Source organism: Dendrobates tinctorius, unplaced genomic scaffold, assembly GCF_039654945.1.
Source record: "Dendrobates tinctorius isolate UK_male_01 unplaced genomic scaffold, ASM3965494v1 ptg000062l, whole genome shotgun sequence".
NCBI lineage: Eukaryota > Metazoa > Chordata > Amphibia > Anura > Dendrobatidae > Dendrobates > Dendrobates tinctorius.
The window spans coordinates 33,145,279-33,155,542 of NW_027361730.1; the positions used below are offsets into that span (position 1 = coordinate 33,145,279).

The 10,264-nt window shown below is 43.0% G+C and overlaps 1 long non-coding RNA gene across 2 annotated transcripts in view; it reads right to left on the bottom strand.

Moving 5' to 3' along the window:
• Positions 1-9,695, bottom strand: part of LOC141093150 (uncharacterized) — a 117,913-nt gene extending 108,218 nt beyond the window's left edge. For both annotated transcript variants that reach the window (XR_012232999.1, XR_012232998.1), the window contains exon 1: positions 9,613-9,695. This is a non-coding gene — a long non-coding RNA (uncharacterized lncRNA). The remainder of the gene's footprint in view (positions 1-9,612) is intronic.
• Positions 9,696-10,264: the final 569 nt, after the last annotated feature.

Consider the following 10,264-nt stretch of genomic DNA (forward strand, 5'->3'; position numbering starts at 1 on the left):
GTTACATTAAAAATAAAATTGTACCCAAGGGCTTACGTATTAATATACAGCCCTCTCCCCGAACGGCCAATCCTGAGTTTCTTGCTAATTGGACTAAAGAGTCTATTGAGTCCTCTACTCGTTTTATGTTACTTCTCCTAACTGAGGAGAAAAGGTTGTGTGAGGAATCTACCAAAAAGTTAAGTGATCTAACTGAAAAGGCAAAAAAATTTAAAACTGATCCTGATTTTGTACGAAGGGAGGATATTCTTCAAACATCAGTCGAGAAATTTCAGACCAATCTCAAGGATCGTAAACACTTACAATTTACACGAGATCTGACAGACTTTAAAGAGAACAGGGCCTACGGGTATCAAGTGGTGAATCAAACTGAGGTATCTTCCTCGGATATTGATACATCTGACACTGAACGAGTAGATAACTCAAACAATCTTCGGGGAAGAAGTGGACACAATAGGTCGAGATGGCGTCCACCAAGAAATCAGCACAGACAAAGGGACATGGGGGGAGGAAGGGGGGTACAACATTCCTCCTCGGGATCATCATCCTCTGTATCACAATCTTTTTTGGACAGAGGTCCAACAGTAGGATACGACCTGAGGAGAAAAATGTAATTGATCAGGGGCAAATTATCAATTTGTCATCATATGAATTGTCTAAAGATGAATATTGTGTGCTGCAGAAGGGTCTTAATTTTGTACCAACTAATACATTCAACTGCTTTAATTGGGTCAAAGATCTGAACTTATTTTGTCGCAATCTGAAATGGAAACTTTTCTTTAAGCAACATGACCGTGAACAGTGTCTCCAATTGGGTTTAGCTGAAGAAGACATAGAGGGCCTGGAAGCTCTGACTAGTCTCCTAAGGGAGAACGAGCAACCACGGGGCTTGGGCCCCTTTACTACCCTGAAAAATAGGAGCACCAGGATGCCACCTAATAATGAGGTCTTGAGCATTGATATTTTTACTAAGATGGTGGAGGAGGATCTCCGTAAAATTTCAAGTATAAATCAGAGCCATCCATCTAATCTTTCCCGTTCTGAAGAGTTGGCTCTTGAGGGACTTGAAAAAAATGCCAGAATAATTATAAAAGCCTCGGATAAGGGCGGTAACCTGGTGCTCCTGGATCATAATAAATATAGGGCAATGTGCTATGCGCTCCTGAATCATGAGGACACATATGAGGTCTTACGGGATAATCCAACATCTGGATACAAAAATGAGTTATTATCCATTCTAAGTGAAGCAAAAGAGAATAGGGTGATTTCGGATAATGAATTTCGGTTTTTATTTCCGAATTCTCCCACAATAGCAACTTTTTATGCATTACCAAAGGTTCATAAGGGGTTTGAACCACTTAAAGGTCGCCCTATAGTTTCTGGAATAGACTCACTCACTCAGAATAGTGGTGTATATCTGGATAAAGTCCTAAGACCATTTGAGACCACATTACCGTCCTATATACGTGACACATCACATTTGTTGAACCTGCTGGAAGGTGTTGTTCTGGAGGAAAACACCCTGCTGGCGTCTATCGATGTGGAGGCACTGTATAGTTGCATTCCACATGAGTGGGGCTTGAAGGCGGTTACCCATTTTCTACAAATGAGAGCAGTTGAGTGTCAAACGCATAACTGTTTCATTAAAAAATTGTTGGGATTTGTCCTCACCAGGAATTACTTCCTCTTTGATTGTAAGTACTTCCACCAGCTCAGGGGGACTGCGATGGGGAGCCCCTGTGCCCCCACGTATGCTAATATCTTCCTGGGCTGGTGGGAGGAAACCCACATTTTTTGGGGGGAAGAGGAGTGGTGGACTCCGTTTATCAATCTATGGGCCAGATATATCGATGACATTCTGATATTCTGGTCTGGCCCTGAGTCAGATTTTCTTCGTTTCATTGAATGTATCAATAGGAATATAGTGGGACTTAGGTTTACCTCAGAGTGTCACACCACAAGTATTAACTTCCTAGATTTGACGATTTCAAAGAATGATGATGGAAAGATTAGTACGTGTACCTATCGGAAGCCTACTGCAACAAATAGTCTGTTGAGATGGACAAGCCATCACCCGGAACCTCTGAGGAGGGGGATACCCAAAGGGCAGTTCCTTAGGGTTCGAAGGAACTGCACGGAGTTGAGTGTCTATAGAAAACAAGCCAATGACCTATATAATAGATTTAGAAACAGGGGTTATCCCCCACGTTTCTTGAATGGGCCATGGCATGAAGCATTCATAGCGGATAGGCCCTCTCTCCTCCAGTCAAAAAAAGAAGATACTGTCAGGGACACTGTTGTCAGACTTATTGGCACTTATGATGGTCAGTCAGACAGGGTGTACCATGTTCTTAAAAAGCACTGGGGGATACTCTTAGCTGACCCGAATTTGAAGGGGCTGGTACAATCTAAACCCTCTATTACATATAGAAAAGGGAGATCTATAGGGGATCGGCTTGTGCACAGCCTCTATCAAAGACCCAAGGGAACGGGTACATGGTTAGATAGAAAACCTTTGGGCTTCTTCAAGTGTGGGGACTGTACCAAATGTAAATATATGCTTCAATGTAAGGCCTTTATGAGTTCACACAATGGTAAGACCTTTTATCTGAGGGATTTTGGAAACTGTAAATCAACAGGTCTGGTCTATAAGGCTACGTGTACCTGCCCATTGGACTATGTGGGAAAAACCACTAGAGAATTAAGGGTGAGGGTGGGTGAACACCTGGGGGATATCAGAAATAAACGTGATACCCCTGTCGCCAGACACATCAATGGTATACATCAGGGTCGAATGGGTGACATCACCTTTAATATGATTGAACTAATCAAACCAAGGGCTAGGGGAGGTAATCTGGACAATTTAATTCTGAGACGGGAGTGTGAATGGATGTTCAGACAGCAATCGGTCTTCCCTAATGGGATGAATGAATGCATCTCATATGCATGTTTTTTATGATCTTTTGATTCTCTGGTTGGCTGAACTTGCCCTTTCTCTGTTATAGGGGGTTATGATAAGGGGCTCTATATGTCTGGCATATTGGATGATGCCTGTATGGCATGGACCACATTGTATGGTTGATTTGATTTATCGCATAGCAATATGCACATATTTTTATTTTTCTATATTCTTTGAATTTCTGATGTGCAGCATTATGCCGAATATGAGGACATTGGTACTACTAGATTTATTGGGGTTATCCTTACTGTGATAAATCTGACTCCTGGGACATTGTATTGCGGGCAGACTCTTTATTTTCTGGCGATCTCATGTGATGCGCTCTGTCTGTTTCTATGGTTACATCATTGAGCAGGGAGAAAACATGTGATCGGAAGGTCCGGCCCCATTGGTGATGCGTCCATTGCTGGTTACTATGGGCGTGTCCGGGAGCAAAGGGGAAACATGTGACCGGAAGTTCCGGCGCCATTTTTGATTCCCCTTTGTCCTGCCCGCACAGGATGGTTCCGGAGGCTACAGCCCGCTGAGGGGGTTGCGCGACCGGAAGTATGGGCGCCATATTGGATACGCCCCACGGTGGAACGCACGCTAATGACCCCCCTTCCGCTTTGAATTTTGAATGTAGCGGCGGGCTCTCAGGTATATGACATTTCTTGCTGCACACCTGGCTCTCAGTTATTTACATCTTCACACCGATTGGACTGCCGGATAGTGGGTGGTATGCAATACAATCGCACCGGTTATTTAAATCCGGTTTCCTAGACTTCTGGTGCCATTATTATTGAAGGTATCAGGCATGAAGCAGCAACAATATCTGTGATAGGACTATTCCTCCTGATGAACCGCTACGGCGGGGAAACGCGTCGAGGGTCCCCCATGAGACATGATAAGTGACCTTTTATTAATTGCTGATTGTATCTGAGGATGTTTATCTCTCCAAGCGAGAATAGCTGCTATCTTTGTGGGTCACATGATATCATGATGTGGTAAATGTTTTTATTGCTGTATTATCTGTTTGGTCTGCATAAGTCCTAGGGAATTCTGATCTTTTCATTACTGTTCTATCTTGGAAATTGTTTTCCCCTCTGTGATACTAGGGATCACTAGGGAAGTGAGGGATAGTCCTCGTTGAGTGGGGGCGCCAATATCGTACTATTAGGGTGCCAACCTCCACGGATAGGAAGGTATCAGTTAGGCCTTAATGTAGGGCTATGCAGCACCTTATACTAGGTCTAATTTTTGACATTTTTTCAACGTCACTGGGAAGGTGTGTTTTATGATCATTAATAAAATTGTGTTTTAAGGGGATTTTTATGTACACTAAGTTTTTTCCAATCTCCATGAATTAGTGATTTTTTCTGGTTTAAGTGCCGTCCAGGACCCAGAGTACAGATGGAGAAAAAGTTGGTCAGCCTGGAAGCCAATTTGGACTTCTCTCTCTGCAGATAGGTAGTGTGGCCTCCGTTCTAGCGATTATCAGAGGTACTCGCAGTGCTGAGTTCAATGAAGTTCCCCCTGTTGACTCTCTTTTGGAACTTTCCCGTATGGGAGGCAGCCGTAGCCTTTTCCTTCTGGCTCCCACATGTCGCTGCTGGGGCCTCCGAGCCTTAGTTGGGTACAGAGCATTTACAGCTGCTACTTCCTCCGGTTTCTGCTGCAGGAACGTCAGTGTCCCTACAAACTCGGAGACCGGAATCCAGACCATGCGCTCCAGCTAGGAGGGAGCCTTAATTATGCTCATTCTCCAGCTCCCCTTCTCACCTCCACACACTTCCCCTTCCCTTCACAGACTGCCCTAACTTACCTCCTCCCGACCACAGAGAGCAGCTCCTCAGCAGTCAGGTTCAGAGGTCTCCCTGCTGGCCTGGAGTGGGAAATGTGTTGTGTGTTGGTTTAACTGCTAGAGAGATCCTTCATTGCTCCCAAGCATGACATCACACTCCCTAGGAGGAAGATAATGCCACTGTGGCGACCGTACTCCTGGGGGCGCCACAAGTGCACTGATGCCCAACCACTGCTAGATGATTCTGCTGGTACATTGACCCAGACCACTACATTCCCCTCACACTCTACACAGCCAGAATCTGACCCTTAGGAAACTCAGGTTCTCCTTCCCGCATACTATACCACCTTACAAGGAGACAACGAGGAAGGTGCAGATGAAAGTGCAGGTTCCTTGAGCAGGTGGGGGGGCACACTCATGGGCGACGGCACTGGCACAGGGCCCCTCATAGTACGCAAAAGTGTCTCTGCCGGTGGGAGGGCCGGGAGGGCCCACCCGCCGTCAGACACACCGCCACACACCACCTTACTATGAGGGGCCCTGTGCCAGTGCCATCGCCAACGAGTGGGCCCCCCCTGCTTGCTCAGGATCACAGCACTTGCAAAGTTGAAATACTTACCTCTCCCTGCTCCACCGCCATGACGTCTTCCGCGTTTCCTGACAGTGATATTCTGATCAGAGAGCGCAATGACATCACGTCTGTATGCCCTCTACCTATACAACCAAGTGCATTGAGATGGAAGATGGGGACGACAAGGAGTCCAGACTAGTACAGGGATTCCCTAGCGAGGAAACTTATTTAATTGTTTTCAATGTTGGGACAGCAATTTGTGGGGAGCACTATACTCTGGAGAATGATATATGTGGCCCACCATACACTGGAACATTCCAAAGGTGGACATCAGACACTGGAGCAGCATTTACAGGGCCCATTATACACTAGAGCATTAGAAATGGGGCCCATTATACATGTAGCATTATTTGGGCCCATAAGACAGTGGAGCTTCATCCATGAGGAGCAACATATACTGTAGCATTATGTGGAGCTCATCATATACTGTTTCAAACATTATATGGGACCAATGATTCTGTATGGAGAAATATATGGGCCTCATTACTCTGTATAGCGCACTATGCGGTGGCCATAATACTGTATGGAGTAAGATACTGTACGTTTTTGGAGCTATTGGAGAATTTAAAATGGATAGCAGTCATGAGATGTAAAAAGTGAAGTATTTTTCATTGTACTATACCGCTATTTCTCTGCCGTATCGGAGCATCATGAGTTGTGGTATGTGTTAAAGGGGCACTCTTTGGCCCAGGGCACATGAAAACCTGGAGCCAGCCCTACCCCCCCACAACTGTAGCCAAATAACCCCCAGTTTTCAGTGCGTAACTATTATTATGAAGTAAATTAAGGTTGACAAGCTTCAGTAATAAGAATTGATGTTTTTGGCATTCAAATAGGCACTGTAGGTGTGTTTACTGTCCTCCACTCCCTGCCGACTTTGCTTCCCCATTGACTTGCATTCGGCCTTCGACTTTTCACGATAATAGGCCGATTTCGTTCGACCCGACTTTTGAGAAAGTTGGGTTTCATGAAACCCGACTCGATCCGAAAAAAGACAAAGTTGCTCATCTCTAATTATTACTATGCTTCACTATTACTATCAATCTGACAATCGATCTGCTTCTCCTCAGGTATGTGTCCTGGCTGCAAAACCATAATCACCTATCTTTCCTGAACCCCAATCAATCACCCCTGTATCTGTCTGCTATCAATGGTATGTGTCCCAGCTGCAATACCATTTTAACCCATCTTTCCTGACTCCCAAACAATCACCCCTGTATCTGTATCCTGACTGCAATACCATCATCACCCATCTTTCCTGAACCCCAATCAATCACCCCTGTATCTGTCTGCTATCAATGGTATGTGTCCCGGCTGCAATACCATCATCACCCATCTTTCCTGAATCCCAATCAATCACCCCTGTATCTGTCTGCTATCAATGGTATGTGTCCCGACTGCAATACCGTCATCACCCATCTTTCCTGAACCCCAATCAATCACCCCTGTATCTGTCTGCTATCAATGGTATGTGTCCCGGCTGCAATACCATCATCACCCATCTTTCCTGAATCCCAATCAATCACCCCTGTATATGTCTGCTATCAATGGTATGTGTCCCGACTGCAATACCATAATCACCCAACTTTCCTGAACCCCAATCAATCACCCCTGTATCTGTCTGCTATCAATGGTATGTGTCCCGACTGCAATATCATCATCACCCATCTTTCCTGAACCCCAATCAATCACCCCTGTATCTGTCTGCTATCAATGGTATGTGTCCCGGCTGCAATACCATCATCACCCATCTTTCCTGAACCCCAATCAATCACCCCTGTATCTGTCTGCTATCAATGGTATGTGCCTCGGCTGCAATACCATCATCACCCATCTTTCCTGAACCTCAATCAATCAACCCTGTATTTGTCTGCTATCAATGCTTTATCTGTCCTTTTAGATTTGACCTTTATTTTTTTTTTTACTACTGGTATTTCTTCTGTGTAGGATTATTTTCTGTTTTATTTTGGAAGAGACCATTAATATGGATTATAGAAATAGTGAAACTAATTCGATGTCACAAATATCCTCAATTTTCAAAGATGCGGGAAATAATGGAACTAATGGGAATCCTGATGGTATCCATGAGGATAAAGCAACTCTGAAGGAGATACTATATAAAAGAACAAAGTCATGGTGGTATAAGAATTCACTTGAACAGTATATGCAACGTAATTTAATTCCACGTGGTTTACGGATACAGGTATTTCCGTCCTTCCCATTAGAGGATGACACTTTATTGAAAAAATGGGAAGATGCCTGTAATACATGTTCCCGCACTTTTATGGAAATATTGATTGAAGTTGATAAGAATATAGCGGCACGGTGGCTCAGTAGTTAGCGCTGCGCTGGGGTCCTGGGTTCGGATCCCACCAAGGACAACATCTGCAAGGAGTTTGTATGTTCTCCCCGTGTTTGCGTGGGTTTCCTCCGGGTACTCCGGTTTCCTCCCACATTCTAAAGACATACTAATAGGGAATTTAGATTGTGAGCCCCATCGGGGACAGTGATGATAATGTGTGTGCAAGTTGTAAAGCGCTGCGGAATATGTTAGCGCTATATAAAGATTATTATTATTATAGAGTCTATGGAAAATAATATTAAAATGTTACAAGAAAAGCTTCAAAAAATCTCACTGCTGAACAACTAACTAAATTTGATGGTGATCTGAACACATCATTTTCTAAATGGGAATCTGAAATTCAGAAACTCAAGGTAACAAAATTTCAACGTGACCTTCAAGATTATCAAACCAATAAGGTTTACAAATGGCGTGGTCGATCTATCATGAAAAGATCTGGATCTGTAAGCTCCTTAGCAAGCACTAGTTCCTGGAGTTCTACAAGTATCCCTAATGGTGACTCTTCTAAGGTTTTGAATAGATACACTACGAGATTTACAACTGGAAAAAGAAAATCCAACTATTGTGATCAGGAATCCAATAATGACGGGAACTTAAAGGTAATTAATTTGTCAGATGTGCAATTAACTCATGATCACATCTCTGTATTATCTTTGGGTTTGCGCTTTTGCCCTACAGCAAAAACTGACCATTTTGTGGCTATTAAGGATACCTTTTTATTTGCATGAAAGTTATTGTGAAAAAAGTATCACGCTGATAAGTCATCTCCAAATTCTTTTTCCACAGAAGAGGAATGGGCAGCGCTACAGGCGCCAGAAGCTCTTATTGCAGAGGAAGAAGAGACACCAGGTAAATTCCCTGATTATATTAAAAAGAAATCAAAGTCCTTCCCTCCTATTTCACAAAACTCATCTATTGAGGTGTTTGTGAAGATGGTTTGTGATGAGATAAGCCAACTACCATCTACTAGGCCTTTTGATAATCTCAATTCTGAACAGAGATTAGCATTGGAACATCTTAATGAGATGAAAAATGTTGTTTATAAACCATCTGATAAAGGCGGTAACATTGGTGTGTGGCCATGTATTCAACATGAAAAGGAGGCACTTAGGCAGATCCACAATGTTATGAGCGGTTGCCACAGGATCCAACATTTTCATATCAAAAAGAATTATTTCGTATTCTAGAAGAAGCTTTGGAGGAAGGGATAATTTTGAAATCTATCTGGGAAGGACTAAGAGTCGATTCACCATCTGTTCCAACATTATATTTACTGCCAAAAGTCCATAAGGATATGAAAGAACCAGGACGGCCTATAATTTCTGGAAATGGTAGTTTATTGGAACCCATTTCAAAATTTTTAGATTTTTATTTAAAACCTATAGTAAAAGAACTTCCTTCTTATATAAAGGATACCACGGAGGCACTGCAGAGACTGGATGGGATATACATAAATGCCAATATGTGTATTGTAACATGCGATGTGGAATCGTTATACACATCAATTCCACATGAGCAAGGTCTTTTAGCAGTGAAGCGGTATTTATCCAGTCGTGGGCTTGATGTTTCATTAGTAGGTTTTTTAATGCAATTGTTGGAGTATGCTCTTTTACATAACTATTTTGTTTGTAAGGATCGATTTTATGTTCAGAAGAGAGGCGTAGCCATGGGTGCGGCTTTCACACCCTCCTATGCAAATGTATTTATGGGGACATGGGAGCATGAATATGTTGAAAATGGGGATTATATTTCATCAGGTTCAGTTGTATTATGGATGAGATTCATCGCTGACATTTTATTTGTCTGGCAGGGTTCCAAAGCGCAATTGGAAGGATTCCTTCAATATTTGAATGAAAACAGTATTAATATTAACTTACCTGCACAATTAAACAGGATTCCATAAATTTTCTGGATCTGAAGATATTGGTTGATGACACAGGATTTCTTCTCACTTCCATCTACCGGAAGGAAACGAGTGTTAATGCATTGCTCCATGCCAGTTCATCACATCCAGCGCATATCATCCGTGCGATACCAACAGGGCAATTCTTAAAGGGAATCTGTCACCCCTTTTTTGAGATATCATATAATGATATCATTCAATTCTGTGTCACATAAGGATTCTCTTTGTACTTTTGCTTCCCCCTGAAGCAATGCGTAGAACAAGGCAGGGAGGGGGGAGCAAGTGAATAAGCCCCGCCCAGCGGACCGGACCGTGGCAGTTTACATACATCTGAACCGATATAAAAAAGGTATTTATGCATGAAAGGTGCAGGGTCAGAGGGAAGCAAAAGTACTAATAGAATCCTTATGTGACACACAATTGAATTATATCATTATATGATATCTCAAAAAAGGGGTGACAGATTTCCTTTAAGAACTAGACGTATCTGTGATCGACAAGATGTTTTCGAAGAACAGGCCAATGAACTTACGAATAGATTTTTCAAAAAGGGGTTATCGGAGAGATATTGTGCATAAAGCTTTTGTTAGAGCCAAAGAAGCTGTTGGCAATCGTTGTTAATTTCT